Here is a 10537-nt window from a genome sequence, read left to right as displayed (position 1 = left end):
ATGCACAACATGGTGGCAACTATGCATCAAGTAGCAATGATGGAGCTGCAAATCATTTGTTTGCCATGAAGCATGTTGTGGGTTCTATGACAACAAATGCTGAGAATGATGATACATGGTATATGGACTCAGGAGCATCAAATCATATGACATGCCATGGTGAATGGTTTGAGCACATGAAGCCAATGGATGTCAAAGGTTATGTGGAAACAGGTGATGATACCCAGCATGTCATTACACATGTTGGAAGTGTACCATTGGTCATGCATAATGGTCAGACAAAGTCTATGTCAGATGTGCTGTATGTGCCTTCAATCACTAAAAGCTTGGCCTCAGTTGGTCAAATGGTGGAACAGGGATTACAGGTTAGATTCAACGAGCATGGATGCTTTGTTGAAGACTTCAAACATGGATGTAGAGTGATTGCTAAAGGCAAGAAAGAAGGAAGACTGTTTAAGCTGGATGCTGGAATTCCTGAGCTAAAATCAGCCATGTTCTCAAAGAGCAGGAATGTGGTATAGGATATTGATATGTGGCACAAGAGGATTGGCCATGTAAATATACAGAGATTAAAGAACATGCAAACAAGAGGCATTGTGAATGGATTGCCTAGGTTCAAATATGATGGACATATGCATGTTTGTGAAGCCTGTCAGTTTGGGAAGCAGGCAAGATTGAGATTTCCTAGAGAAGGAAATATGAGTAACAGGCCACTTGAGATCGTGCACAGTGATGTATGGGGTCCTGCACAAAACCCGTCTATCAAAGGCAGCTTATACTATGTTACATTCATTGATGACTTTAGCAGGATGACATGGATATATTTTCTGAAAGAGAAGAGTGAAGTATTGGAAAAATTCATAGATTTCAAAGCTTTTGCAGAAAAGCAGTATGGCTGTTGGATTAAATGTCTAAGGACAGATGGAGGTGGTGAATACACCTCAAAGGCTTTTGAGCACTTCTTGAGGAAGCATGGAATAAGGAGACAATTGACTTGCAGGTATACACCTCAGCAGAATGGTGTGGCTGAGAGAAAAAATAGAGTTATATGTGAAGTGGCAAGGGCAATGCTTAATGAAAAGAGCATGCCAGATTATTATTGGGCAGAAGGCTGTGCTACTGCAGTATACATATTGAACAAAACACCTACAGCAGCCATTCATGGAAGCACGCCAGAGATGCGGCTCACAGGTTACAGGCCAGACATTGGGCATCTTAAAGTTTTTGGATGTATAGCTTATGTTCATGTGCCTGATGAAAGGAGAAGAAAGTTGGATCCTAAGGCAAAGAAATGTATATTTGTTGGATATGCACAGGATCGAAAGGCCTACAAGTGTTATAATCCACAAACTAGACAAGTGGTCATCTCACGTGATGTGGTGTTTGATGAGCTTGCTAGTTGGTATAAAGCAAAAGATGAGGGTGTTATTGAGTCACTTGAGGCTGATGTACATGTGAACTTGCCATCACAAGCAAGTTCAAGTTCTACTACTATGTCTGGGCCAGCAGCAAGCAGAGCAGAAGCTGAGAGTAGCAGTGTTCGTCCATGGTCAGGACGTCTGAGGCATGAGAGTGTAAGCACTGGGAGTAGTGCTATGGACAAAGGAAAGAAGAAAGTCGAAGGGATTGGAATCACAGGATATGAGTCATCCAGTTCTGAAAGTTTGGATGAGGAGCTTGGCATACCTGTTTTACGCACACCTGGTGCTAGACAGGACAGATATGTGCCACCACATGCTAGAGTCACAGGTGTACAGAGTGACCCGCATGCATTGCGGAGATCCCAGAGGGTCAGATATCCTGTTGACAGGTTGACATACAGAGATTTTGCTATGCATTATGCATACATGACATCTATGGTAAAGCATGTGGAACCTACATGCTACACAGAGGCTATTGGAGAGCATGTATGGGAGAAAGCAATGGACATAGAGATGGATGCATTGGTCCATAATGATACATGGGATTTGGTTGCCCTACCAAAGGACAAGAATGTTATTGGATGTAAATGGGTCTACAAAGTGAAGTGCAAATCTGATGGTTCTATTGAAAGACATAAGGCAAGATTGGTAGCAAAGGGATATGCACAGACCCATGGTTTGGATTATGATGAGACGTTTAGCCCAGTGGCTAAGATGGGCACAGTGAGAGCAGTCATTGCTATGGCTGCAGCTAATGGCTGGGAAATGCATCAGATGGATGTTAAGAATGCATTTCTGAATGGAGATCTACAAGAGGAAGTATACATGGCACAGCCAGAAGGGTATGTACACCCTAGATATCCCACTCACGTATGCAGGTTGAAAAAGGCATTGTATGGTCTAAAGCAAGCACCACGTGCCTGGAGTGATAAGATGAGTAGCTATCTTATCTCACTTGGTTTCCAGATTTCTACAGCAGATTCTTCACTGTATGTGAAGAAGACACAGCATGGGATTGTTTTACTAGTCATCTATGTGGATGACTTGATTATTACAGGTGATCATAGTGCAGATGTGATGCATGTCAAGCAAGCTTTAAGTGGGAAATTTGACATGAAAGATCTTGGTGAGTTGAGATACTTCCTTGGCATTGAACTGGTGAAAGATCATGCAGGTACTTGGTTAGTACAGCGCCAATATGCCTTGGATATGTTGGCAAAGTATGGCATGACAGGGTGTAAACCTATGAGTACACCATTGGAGCAAAATATGAAGTTGAGGGCTGATTATGGCGAGGAATTGGATGATCCTTCCATGTACAGGAAGATGGTTGGTAGTCTCATATACATGACTATCACACGCCCAGATTTGAGTTATGCAGTGGGGCTAGTCAGTTAGTTTATGCAGAGCCCCAGGAAACCACATTTGGATGCAGTGAGACGCATCATGAGATATGTGAAGACCACAGCACATTATGGTCTATTTTATGAGAGTGGTAAAAGCTTGGACATTCATGGCTACACAGATGCTGATTGGGCAGGTAGCGCATATGACAGGAGGTCTACTAGTGGATATGCTTTTACACTTGGAAGTGCTGTGGTGAGTTGGAGTAGCAAAAAGCAACCTACAGTTGCTTTATCCAGTACAGAGGCTGAGTACAGAGGTGCAGCCATTGCTACTTGCGAGGCTGTTTGGTTAAAGAGTCTCTTGGCAGATTTATGTGAGCCTCTTGATGATGGGAAAGTTGTCATACATTGTGACAACATGAGCAGTATACAGCTGGCAAAGAATCCAGTGTTTCATGCGAGGACCAAACATATAGAGGTCCATTATCACTTTGTCAGAGAAAAGGTGCTGGATGGTACAGTTGATCTTCACTATGTGAAGACTGATGAGCAGGTGGCTGATATCTTCACGAAGCCACTTAGCAGGGAGAAGTTCGAGTACTTCCGGACTATGTTGGGAGTACATGGGATGAGCTTGAGGGGGAGTGTTGAGAGTCTTGATATCCCAAGCTCATCTACATCTTCATCGGCAGTACATCATGAGCTTGAGAGGGGCTGTTGAGATATTCAAGCTTGATGTCAGTGTGAGCCAGCTATGCTATGTGCTGGCAGATTAGGTAGGAACATGTGTGAGACATAAATGACCGCGTGTCCAGCTGGTCATAGTGTGTGGACATTAGCTAGGGTTAGTAGAGTGTGGACACAACTTATTTGTGTGTTGTGTGGATTATGGATTAGTGTGCATTATGCTTTGTGTGAGAGTGGACATGGCTTCCCTCTATGGTTAGGGTTTGCAATATACATTAGGGTTTGCTCCTGTGTGTGTGTCTCCTCCTCCTCTACCGTTCTTTCAACAGAGACCACCTCTTCAATGCTACGATTTTGGTGGACCGCATCGTTGGCACTTACATGTAATCGTTGTGGCATAGATCATTTGATTGCTCAATGTCCACATAATCCTAGTGCACCCAAGATTACGCCATTGAATTTGGTCGAGGTCACCAACCAGGCATGAGGAACCACACCTGTTGTACCTGCGAATGTAGTTACATGATCAATGCTTCAAAATCAAAACTACATTCTTGAAGAGAGGGATACTGCATCAATTGCTCGAGCAAAGAAAAAGAAAACGCGACGGAAGAGATCGCTTAATGCCACGAGCTCCAAGCCTAGTTCAAAGACTAACATAGGGACAGGAGATGACCCCGTGTATATGAATGATCCTGAAGATGATTCCGATTCAATAGAAACCATGGGGACCAAAGCCACTACCTTAAGGGAGGAACCCACTCGGGAGCTCAACGAAGGAGAATCAAGCGAATACATAAATCAGAGAAAACAGAGGGAAACTTCCTCGGCCCCACAACCAAGTCAGCTAATGCCCTCTCGGCCACCCAAACTGACTGAGACTCCCCAAGACAAGCCACATGGGCCAAAAACCCTCAAGAAAAAACTTGGAACTTACCCAAACCCAGTTGAGGAGATTGAACAAGTGCAACACTTAAGGGGTTTGGTGGAAGAAACACAAAGAGAACTGGAGCCAGCAGACCCTAGAAGAATCAAAATTCCAGACACAGTGTTTCCTACACAAGTTCAGCCTCACAGGAGCCATAAACCGTTAGCTATACCTAGTATCATTCGGGAAGAAAGTGAGGATAGGACATCAGGAAGTGGGCAAACACCCTTCTTGCTGGAAAGAATGTTAACCAATGGTACACTTCCAACATGTGTGATAGCATGCTGGGTATCATCTCCTGTCTCCACATAGCCTTTCACATCCATAGGCTTCATAAGTTCAAACCATTCGCCATGACGTCATATGGTTTGATGCTCCAGAGTCCAAGTGTCATCACTGTCACCATTTGTCATCATAGATCCCACGACATGTTTCATGGGGCAAACAAGTGATTTGCGCTGCCATCATTACTGCTTGATGCAAAATTTCTACCATTTGCATAATTTCCACCATGTTGTGCATAATGTCCACCATGTTGTGCTCTACCCCCTCTCAAATAATTTTGTTTGCGGAAACAATCACGTGCCATATGACTAAATTTCCCACAGTAATGGCATTCCACATTTTGCATAGATGTTTGGACGTCCTCTACCATGAGGATTACCTCTGCCTCTCTGAGGTGTATATCCATGACCACCTCTAGCACCATATGTAGGCTGAAAATTCTGTTGTGGTGACCTATCTTGCCATCCACGACCATTACCATGACCACCTGATGTAAATCTCCCCCTGCCTCTAAATTCCCTTTTTGTGAATAGAAAGCCTGATTTCTGCCATTATCATTATGGCTAGTAGATGCATCATGAAACGAGTCACTGAGTTTGATTTCCTCAACAAGCAAGACTGAAACCAACTCATCAAAATCTGGTAAACCTGTACTCTGAATAGAGATAGATGTATCAAAAGACTTGTACTCCTTGCCAAGACCACGCAAGGCAATGTCTACCAAATCATCATCAGGCATGGGGGCATTGATTGTTGCCAATGCATCTGCATACTTCTTTATCTCTTGTACATAATCATGGATGCTCCTTCCTTTCCGCTTCACATTATGAATCTGTTGTCTCAAACTGAGACTTACGAGCACTAGTGTCTGTATCAAACAGCTTTACCAATGTATCCCATGCATGCTTAGGATTCTCAGCATCATGTATATGTATGAGTATAGCATCCGAGATACATATAGACAAGTAATGCAAGACTTTGTATGCTCTCTCTGACCATTGCTTATGAGCTACAACCTATTGTTGTGTAGGTTATCGGGGTAGTTCTGGCTCTGGCTCACAGCACCTGTAACAAGGTTCCAAAACCCTTTTCCTTTCAGAAAGCATTTAATCCTATACTTCCATGCCTGGAAGTTCTTCCTATCCAACTTTTCACCCACAATCTGTACTGGGTTGTCTGACATATTTGCTCAATGCAAATGCACCTTCCGCACACGTCCAAATCTATAAACAAGCCTTCCTCAGCTCAACCACACTCTAACAAGTGTTCCAGATACTCCAAAGTACTCAACGAACTTCACTCTGTTGATGTAGAAAATCAAACTGATTGCATCCAAATTAAACTGGCATATACAGCCCAAAGTACCCTATTTTGGTACGCTTTCCAAGGCTTTAAATTTCAATGTATTGGTTCAATCAAGTGTGGATAACTTGTATTGACACCTAAACAAGCTCAATGTTGCATATCAACACCAACCAAGGTGCGTACATACCAAATTTATCAAATCCCCTTCTCTGTTTTGAGAAAAACCAGTAAAACCAATATTAATCCCGCTCTAATTTCTTTAATCCTTGTCCAAATTGAGATCCCAAGCATTCATTATCTTAGCAATGATGTGTACTAACTCTGTGTAAAAGAAATTAGTCTAATTATGAATAGCGAGTGAGTAATTAGTCGATTAATCACTCACTCTCTCACTAAACAGCTTTGCTAATCCTTCATTAATCAGCTCAAATCTTCATGTTGCTCAAGGTTGAACTTGTAGAGACCTTCTCTGCTTCAATATATACCCAATTTCTAAGCTTCCCATGCATTCATATCATCCATTTGGCATCAAAAGACCTCAACATTGTGAACTATTTGCAAAGAATGCACTCCTAGCCTGCAGAATTCAGCGCCGCCTGCTTGTAGGGGTTTTTGGAGAGTTTGTACACACAAATGATTGCTCATAAGCCTTAGCAATGACCTAAGGTAGGTTGCCAACAAGTCAATGCATTGATTTGATGCAAAAACCTTCACAAATTGCTTCAATTTTGAGCATATACTCACTGTTTTGGAGGAGGTTTCAAAACCAAAATTTTTCTCTTATTTTAATGCATCAATCTTGTTCCAGATTTCCTCTAGGGTTTGCACATGAGTTGCCAATACATTAATCCTTGTCACATACATGTTCCTTTGCCAGATTGCATCCATTTGCGTAATACATCACTGCTTTCAAGCTCCAATGGAAAGCTTGCAAAAACTAGAATTTTCTTTTGCTTTGGGCAACACTGATTTGCCTTGTTTGTGCTTGAATCACCTGTAATCCACCCAAGGGTGTTTAGCTTTGCTTACCCGTGGTCCTTAGCTCTCATATTTGTTGAGTATTTGTATGCTCCAAGCTTCACAGCTCCAATGGTTTGCTTCACAGCTTCTTCTCCCTCTTCTCACTCTCACTCATCCTAATTAGAGAGCACAAGCTCTGATACCATGATGAAAAATAGATCAAGAGAGAGGGAGCACACACAGAAGAGCAAACCCTAATGTATATTGCAAACCCTAACCATAGAGGGAAGCCATCTCCCTTCTCACACAATGCATAAAGCCATCATCAACACACTACTTGTGTTGTGTCCACACAGCTAACCCTAGCTAATGTCCACACACTATGACCAGCTGGACGCGATCATTTATGTCTCACACATGTTGGTACCTAACATGCTAGCACATAGTGCAACTTGCACAAGCTGACATTGAGCTTGAATCTCAACACCTCCTAGTGTCTGAAATGGTTTTCCCTGAAACAAAAATTCAAAAAGAACTTTCCAATGTGCAATTGGAATTAATAGAAAATAGGTAAAAAGGACCTTAGCCAAATTTTCAGAAATTTTTGGATTATGGTCCAATTAAGGTTCCTATGGACCAATAAGATTAATCCAAATGTAGGGAGGAGATAAATTGAAGAATAAAAGAAAATCCCCCAAAAATGAGTAAATGCTCACATAAGATGAAGAGTTGACGAAGGACAAGGTTTATTAGTTAAAAAAGAAGAGATATTTAGAGGAAATGATGTATTTTTGACACCTCAGTGTGGGGATCTCCCCTCATGAAGGAGGCACCTATTTCAAATGTGTGGAGGAGTTTTAAACTAAAAAATATTGAGATATTTTTATCTCTCCTCTCTCATGTTTCAACTAGATCCAAAAAGTAAGCTAAACTGACCCAAAAATGGTCAAAAATTGACCAAACTAATCTGAAAAATTCTAGAATCAATTTGCTTGGTAAGAGGCTCACTTTTTCCTATAAATAGAAGCCTCCCCTTTTGTAAAAGCTTAATGGTGTTTTATGCACTGTTACTCTACTCTTACCCAGAGCCATTTACATTGAATTTTCTTGATAATTCAATTGTTTTTGGCTTAATCCTCTCCAAAGCAATTGGTGGCCACTCTTGCTTCAAACAAGAGTAGAATCCTCAATCCCTCAAGCCAAAGGAAAGCTTACAACCCCATGTAAGCTAAATTTTTCTTACTTTTTAATTTTAAATCTATGGTTTTCTTGATTTTCTTGTTTATTTATTTGATTAAAGTAAATTCTAATGCTATGCCTTGATTAAAAGGCCATCCCCTTCTCTTCTTTACAATTCAGCCTTTCTTTATCCTAGAATGGTTAACAAAAAGATTAATTAAACTTTTCTTATTGTTTACTCTCTTGGAAATTGAAAATTATGTAGATTAGAGTTCTTTACATCTAACATCTAATTGGGGTTAATTTAAATTGAAAATAGAATGTTAAAAATGAGAAATGGTCAGCCATACAAAGGAGGTTATGGAAAAATTTTCTAGAACTTTGTGGAAAAGAAAGTTTATTTTTATGTTATTCCAAAAGAGTAATTCCCACCGTTTGTGCATTCTAAAAGAAATATTCTAATTTACTCCATGTACATATTCACCTATAAATATGCATGGATATCACGGATATTAATTATTGAATTTAATTTCTATGCATAGAAAGATGCATAATGGAAATTTTTATTATAAAAGTGTTGTTTTCACTGAATTTAATTTCTATGCATAGAAAGGTGCATAATGGAAATTTTTATTATAAAAGTGTTGTTTTCATTGAATTTAATTTCTATGCATAGAAAGGTGCATAATGGAAATTTTTATTATAAAAGTTTATTTTCATTGAATTTAATTTCTATGCATAGAAAGGTGCATAATGAAAATTTTTATTATATAAAAGTGTTATTTTCATTGAATTTAATTTCTATGCATAGAAAGATGCAGAAAGGATTTATTTTTATTTCAAAAGTTGATTTTTATGCATAAATAGATGCATGAAAGGATTTTTATAAAAATGTTATTCCCACTAAAGTTGATTTTTATGCATAAATAGATGCGTAAAGAATCTTTATATCAAAATTAAAATTCTCTTAAATTCTATGTTTAAATTCTATGAATAGATGTAATAAGATGTGATGAGAATCAGATAGATGTGAATGAATGGATGGATGGATGTGATGTGAATAGAGGTAATGAGATGTGATGTGAATCAGATAGATGTGAATGAATGGATGGATGGATGTGATGTGAATAGAGGTAATGAGATGTGAAGTGAATAGATGTGATGAGATGTGATGTGAATCAGATAGATGTGAATGAATGGATGGATGGATATGATGTGAATAGAGGTAATGAGATGTGAGGTGAATAGATGTAATGAGATGTGATGAGAATGAGATAGTTGTGATTGAATGGATGGATGGATGTGATATAATGAGATGTGATGAGAATCATATAGTTGTGAATGAATGGATGGATGGATGTGATGTAATGAGATGTGATGAGAATCAGATAGGTGTGAATGAATGGATGGATGTGATGTGATGTGAATAGAGATAATGAGATGTGAGGTGAATAGATGTGATGAGATGTGATGTGAATCAGATAGGTGTGAGTGAATGGATGGATGGATGTGATGTGAATAGAGGTAATGAGATGTGAGGTGAATAGATGTGATGAGATGTGATGTGGATGGATGAATGGATGGATGTGATGTGAATAGAGGTAATGAGATGTGAGGTGAATAGATGTGATGAGATGTGATGTGAATCAGATAGATGTGAGGTGAACAGATGTGATGAGATGTGATGTGAATCAGATAGATGTGAATAAATGGATGGATGGATGTGATGTGAATAGAGGTGATGAGATGTGAGGTAAATAGATGTGATGTGAATCAGATAGATGTGAATGAATGGATGAGATGTCGTCATGTGAATCAGGATGTAAATGAATGAAATGTGATGAAAATGGATGTGAATGTATAAGTGTAGAATGGAAATTCTTATGAAATGGATGTGATTTAAATAATGTGGAATTCTTATGAAATGGATGTGATTTAAATAATGTGGATTAATGTGGAACAATGTGGAAAGACAAGAGTTCATTTTAGAAACTATATTTATGACCTGTTTTAAATGACTGTTTTATGTCAAGAATGGTAGGGAAGCATTTTGACCGTCTTGTGAATGAGGTCGTGGAGACTTAATCTGATAAGTTGCAATAACTGACGGAGAGTCAATGGAAGACATCTCGCGTAGCAAGGTTGACCGAGGTCTTGACCAGTCTCGGTTTGATTCAAATGGTGAGCTTCCGGTACGATGGATGAGGGACCAAGAAAGCGGCCAATGAGTGAAGCGCTAGGTCACCTGCGAAGGATCCTAGAGGGTGCTGACCATACGGTGCTTGGGCTCTGGGTCGTCGAAGATACCCACAGGTGCATCGTGGAAGATATTGGAACAAGGAGTAAGAGTTATTTTCTGAATTCGGGCATGGATCTGGTTGATTTACCTTGCTAGTCCTCAACGGATGAGTCCATGATTCTTTTAT

This window comes from Cibotium barometz, chromosome 9, assembly GCF_041138505.1.
Source record: "Cibotium barometz isolate CiBa-2024 chromosome 9, ASM4113850v1, whole genome shotgun sequence".
Classification (NCBI taxonomy): Eukaryota; Viridiplantae; Streptophyta; class Polypodiopsida; order Cyatheales; family Cibotiaceae; genus Cibotium; species Cibotium barometz.
This window is presented reverse-complemented; position numbering follows the sequence as displayed.